This window comes from Chiloscyllium punctatum, chromosome 1 (genome assembly GCF_047496795.1).
Source record: "Chiloscyllium punctatum isolate Juve2018m chromosome 1, sChiPun1.3, whole genome shotgun sequence".
Lineage (NCBI taxonomy): Eukaryota > Metazoa > Chordata > Chondrichthyes > Orectolobiformes > Hemiscylliidae > Chiloscyllium > Chiloscyllium punctatum.
In genome coordinates, this window is record NC_092739.1 from 3,877,833 (window position 1) to 3,883,840 (window position 6,008).

Here is a 6,008-nt window from a genome sequence, read left to right on the forward strand (position 1 = left end):
CATGCGAATTAGGGACCTTTCTCACACACACCTGTTAGCTTTTACTTATCCATGTCATTTTAATTTATGCTGAGGTTTTTTGAAATTTATTTCTTTTAAACTGGTTCATGAGCTAGACAAAGCCTGACTGGCACTGGGATTTATTTCTCCATCATGAAGTTATACTCTTATAATTTATTTTAAATTTACATTATCTCTCACTGTCATTTATATCTTTTATATCTGGCTGCATATTTCTTCCCAATAAGTTTCAGTGTTCTCACTCTTGTCCAAACACTGATTCTCTAAATTTTGTTCCTTACTGCACTATTTTTTTTCCAAGCGACTATCACATTTCCTTGCTGCTTTTGGGTAGATAAGACTAGCTTCACAACTGACAGCAGTAAGTTAATATTTTCTGCATCATTATTATGTTGCTTGGCAAGAGAACCTCTGAAAATGGGTAAGCCTTTTGTGTGGGTTCTTATTCCCAGTTACCTTCTTAATAAATAACCATTTTAATGATAAATCCACTCATAATGCTTCCACTTCATCATTGGACTTGGCTATGGTCAATTATTGCCTGATGCACCAGAACAGTAGGTGATTTTATCTCTTTCCTAAGTTCCAAGACTATGAATTCTGTTGACGAATTCTACACTCTCCAACATCTTTACTGGGAATTTTGAATGAAACAGTTTCAGTTAAATCATACAGTTACACAGGTAGTCAATCAGAGATGTCTGTAACTTTCTTGGATGTGGAGTTTGACGGATATTTTCCTGTTTGGTGTAAAGGAGACATTGTCCATTGTTGTAAAAAAGAGACCCATCTGGTCCATGAGGGAAGGAAATCTGTCATCCTTACCTGGTGTGGCCTACATGTGACTCCAGACCCAAATCCACTCTGGGCATTTAGGGATAGGCAATAAATGCTGAGCTAGCCAGGGACACCCACATCCTGTGAATGGATAAAAAAAACACACAAAGTGGAGTCTTCACAAACCATCCCTCACATTCAATAATCAGAGCTTAGAAGGTGCATGCAAGAAGAGACTGAAATAGATGCAACCATTTTCAAACAGAAGAGCTCAGTGTCATTTCAGCCTCATCCTGAGGTTTCCAGCACCTTAGATGCCAAGCTTTCGTCCAATCGATTCAGGTCATGTGATATCAGGAAATGGCTGAAATTACTGCAAACTGCAGATCCTATGGAACATGACAAATTACTAGATTAGTATTCAATATCAGTAAAAAAAACACAGCTGTTGCCCTCGCCAAACTGTTCCTGTGTAGCTGCAATCCTGCAAGACAATTACCCGACAAAGTAGAAAATTGAGAAAAGAGATATTTACTTAGAAATTACTGGCTCATCAGTAATCAATTTGGGTCTTGCCAGGGCCACTTGGTTCCTCATTAAATCTTGGTCCCGTCAAGTAACATTCATGTCACAAACGTGCCATACAATGACTATCTCCAAAAAGAATGAATCCCAGCATCGCCTCTTGTCATGCAATGACATTGTCATTAGCAACATCCTGTGTTCCTATTGATGAGAAATTGAACTCTGGACTAGCCATGTAACCACAATGGCTATAGGAGCAGGTCAGAGGCTAGCAAGTCCTCAGCATGTAACTCACCTTGCAAATCCTCAAATCCAGTCTACCATCTAAAAGGCATAAAACAGGAAATGTGATAAAATACAGAGTGAAACTAACTTACATATTTCCAGCAATTAGCAGGACAAAAGCAAACTTATCACTTTCTGGAATATGGCGTTCCTTACATTGTATTGACATTGCAACCAAGCCAACCCCAAGAAACTGAATGCAAGTCTATATACCAGCCAGTTTGGAACAGAGTAAAGCATTAAAACCCATTTATGCTTGATGTTCTGCTAAGGACTCCTCACTATTTATTACAAAACACAATAATGTTTGGCCAGAAAATCAAAATCCATAACATTTGCTAAATAGCTAAGAAAGATGTCCCAATTACAAAAGTGAAACTGCTAGATGTTTGATTTCTGGGTTTCACCTGAGAAGTAAACCAGTTCCCAGCTTCTCAACTACTCAACAGTATCTCAGCTCCTGGTTCCCCCTCTTGATTAATCTTTTAAAGCTCTTTCTCGGAATTCCAAATAGTTGCTAGTCCTCAGGTTTGCTGTATTTTTTTTTCTGGCAATATTATATGACTCCTCTCTAGACCTAAGATTATCCTTAAACTCTTTGTGATCTCTGATTGAGCCATCCTTCTTGTCTAATTTTTTGTGCTAGCTAGGAATGAAATGTTGTCGTAATTTGTATATACATCTCTGATTAGACATTATCCATCCACAGTCAATGCTTTTAGTAAGGCCCTCCAATCTAACATTGCCAACTCACATTTCATATCTTCATAGTTCCTTTTATTTACATTCAGGACCCTAGTTTTGGTTAAACTTTCACTCTGCATCTTTATGAACAGTCCTTCCATTTTCTGATCACTCTTCTGCAGTGGACACCACACAGCAAAATGAATTCATCCCTTCTCACCGTACAATCTGGTTTGAACTGCTCTGCAGTTTGTTCCTGGGCATACAGGTTCACATTTGACCTTCTGTGCCAATATTCTTCCTTATTGATATTGATTTAATCCATTACTAACAACTCTACCCCACCTCCATTCTCTATTTGTCTGTCGTTTCTAAATGGGAGAAAGTGAGGACTGCAGATGCTGGAGATCAGAGCTGAAAAATATGTTGCTGGAAAAGCGCAGCAGGTCAGACAGCATCCAAGGAGCAGGAGAATCAAAGTTTCAGGCATAAGCCCTTCTTCAGGAATGAGGAAGGTGTGCCAAGCAGGTTAAGATAAAAGGTAGGGAGGAGGGACTTGGGGGAGGGGCGTTGGGAATGCGATAGGTGGAAGGAGGTTAAGGTGAGGGTGATAGGCCGGAGAGGGGTGGGGGCGGAGAGGTCAAGAAGAAGATTGCAGGTCAAGAAGGCGGTGCTGAGTCCGAGGGTTGGAACTGAGATAAGGTGGGGGAAGGGGAAATGAGGAAGCTGGAGAAATCTGCATTCATCCCTTGTGGTTGGAGGGTTCCTAGGCGGAAGATGAGGCGCTCTTCCTCCAGGCGTCAAGTTGCCACTGTCTGGCGATGGAGGAGTAAAAGGACCTGCATGTCCTTGGTGGAGTGGGAGGGGGAGTTAAAGTGTTCAGCCACGGGGCGGTTGGGTTGGTTGGTGCGGGTGTCCCAGAGGTGTTCTCTGAAACATTCTGCAAGTCGGTGCCCCAATGTACAGGAGGCCATATCGGGTGCAGCGGATACAGTAAATGATGTGTGTGGAGGTTCAGGTGAATTTGTGATGGATATGGAAGGATCCCTTGGGGCCTTGGAGGGAAGTGAGGGGGGAATGTGGGCGCAAGTTTTGCATTTCTTGCGGTTGCATGGGAAGGTGCTGGGAGTGGAGGTTGGGTTGGTGGGGGGTGTGGACCTGACGAGGGAGTCGCGGAGGGAGTGGTCTTTCCGGAACGCTGATAGGGGACAGAACCCCACTGGTCCTCACCTACCACTCCACCAACCTCCAGATACATCGTACCATCCTTCGTCATTTCTGCCACCTCCAAACAGACCCACCACCAAGGATATATTTCCCTCCCCTCCCCTTTCAGCGTTCCAGAAAGACCACTCCCTCCGCGACTCCCTCGTCAGGTTCACACCCCCCACCAACTCAACCTCCACTCCTGGCACCTTCCCCTGCAACGCAAGAAATGCAAAACTTGCGCCCACATCCCCCCCTCACTTCCCTCCAAGGCCCCAAGGGATCCTTCCATATCCGTCACAAATTCACCTGCAACTCCATACACATCTTTTACTGCATCCACTGCACCCGATGTGGACTCCTATACATTGGGGCAACAGGCCGCCTACTTGCGGAACGTTTCAGAGAACACCTCTGGGACACCCGCACCAACCAACCCAACCGCTTCGTGGTGAAACACTTTAACTCCCCCTCCCACTCCGCCAAGGACATGCAGGTCCTTGGCCTCCTCCATCGCTAGACCATGGCAATACGACGCCTGGAGGAAGAGCGCTTCATCTTCCACCTAGGAATCCTCCAACTACAAGGGATGAATGCAGATTTCTCCAGCTTCCTCATTTCCCCTCCCCCCACTTTATCTCAGTCCCAACCCTCAGACTCAGCACCGCCTTCTTGACCTGCAATCTTCTTCCCGACCTCTCCACCCCCACCCCCTCTCCGGTCTATCACCCTCACCTTAACCTCCTTCCACCTATCGTATTCCCAATCCCCCTCCCCCAAGTCCCTCCTCCCTACCTTTTATCTTAGCCTGCTTGGCACACCTTCCTCATTCCTGAAGAAGGGCTTATGCCCGAAACGTTGATTCTCCTGCTCCTTGGATGCTGCCTGACCTGCTGCGCTTTTCCAGCAACACATTTTTCAGCTGTTGTTTCTAAATATTGAGTCCACCTAGATGTTCAGTTTCCATTCTTGGTCAACCTGCAGCCATGCCTCCATAACTGCAATTAACATTATGTCGATGTATTTCTTTTGCACTATTAATTCGTCTAGCATATTATGAGGGATCTGTGCATTAAGTTATGATGCCTTTTGACTTTTTCTGTCAACTTTGTTAGTTAGCTTAGCTTTATTTTAGACAATTTATTCCTTGCTTTTGTATTTTTTTATCTTTCACTTTGTTTCTTCATTCCCTGTCTTTCATTTCTTTCCTTGCTTCTCCCTTCTGTTTCCCTGCTGAGATCTCCAACCCCTGCCTATGCTGTGCTTCCACTAGCTAACTAATCTACCATGCGTCTTGTGGTGAAACCTGAAATTTTAATTGCTTCAAATTTATCAAAGTGGAAATAAGCAGATCTAGATTTTGCTGGAGATACAGCAGATGTTCTTAAAACAGCAACAAGATTTAAAAGTTGTATCAGAATGTACTAATTATGATACAAAGCTATTGCGTCTGTTCAATCTGTAATGAGTGCCTGAGTTATTTTTAATAGAATCCCCAAACTGTGAAAGCAGGCCATTCAGACCAACAACTGAACTTCAGAAGAGGGTCCTCAGCGGTTGTCAAGCCGGTCCTCGGCTGTTGGATAGGACCATGATCCTCGGCGGTTGGACAGGGCCATGATCCTCGGCTGTTGGATAGGACCATGATCCTCGGCGGTTGTACTGGACCATGACCCTCGGCGGTTGGACAGGACCATGATCCTCGGCCGTTGGACAGGACCATGATCCTCAATGGTTGGACAGGACCGTGATCCTCAATGGTTGGACAGGACCATGATCCTTGGCGGTTGGACAGGACCATGATCTTCGGCAGTTGGACAGGACCATGATCCTCAATGGTTGGACAGGACCATGATCCTCGGCGGTTGGACAGGACCATGATCCTCAATGGTTGGACAGGACCATGATCCTCGGCGGTGGACAGGACCATGATCCTCAATGGTTGGACAGGACCATGATCCTCGCCGGTTGGACAGGACCATGATCCTCAATGGTTGGACAGGACCATGATCCTTGGCGATTGTACTGGACCGTGATCCTTGGCGGTTGGACAGGACCATGATCCTCGGCGGTGGTCCATTTGTGAAAGCATGAAGCTGTGGTATGAACAAAAAATGACATTTGTCTAAACTTTGTCTGATTTATGAAATATATAATTTATGTTTTTAAATGGTGCTGTTATTGTGGCGACATACCCATTTTACTGTATTTTCACAAATACTAGTAACAATAAATTTCTACCTGTCTATTAGTTACCCCCTTATTTAGTGCTGCGACCTTTGATGCAGTTATCTTGTGGTCTCTGAATTTAGTGATGATCTAGACTATTTATCATTAACCTTTTATGCTACAATTGCAGTTGTTGAATTCCCCACTGTCAACATCCTAGTAGTTATCACTGACGACATACTGAACTGGATCTATCATGTAAGTACTGAGACTACAGGTGCAATTCAAAGACTGGGAATTCTGTGTCAAATAATTCACTTGCTGATTTTGCCATCCATATA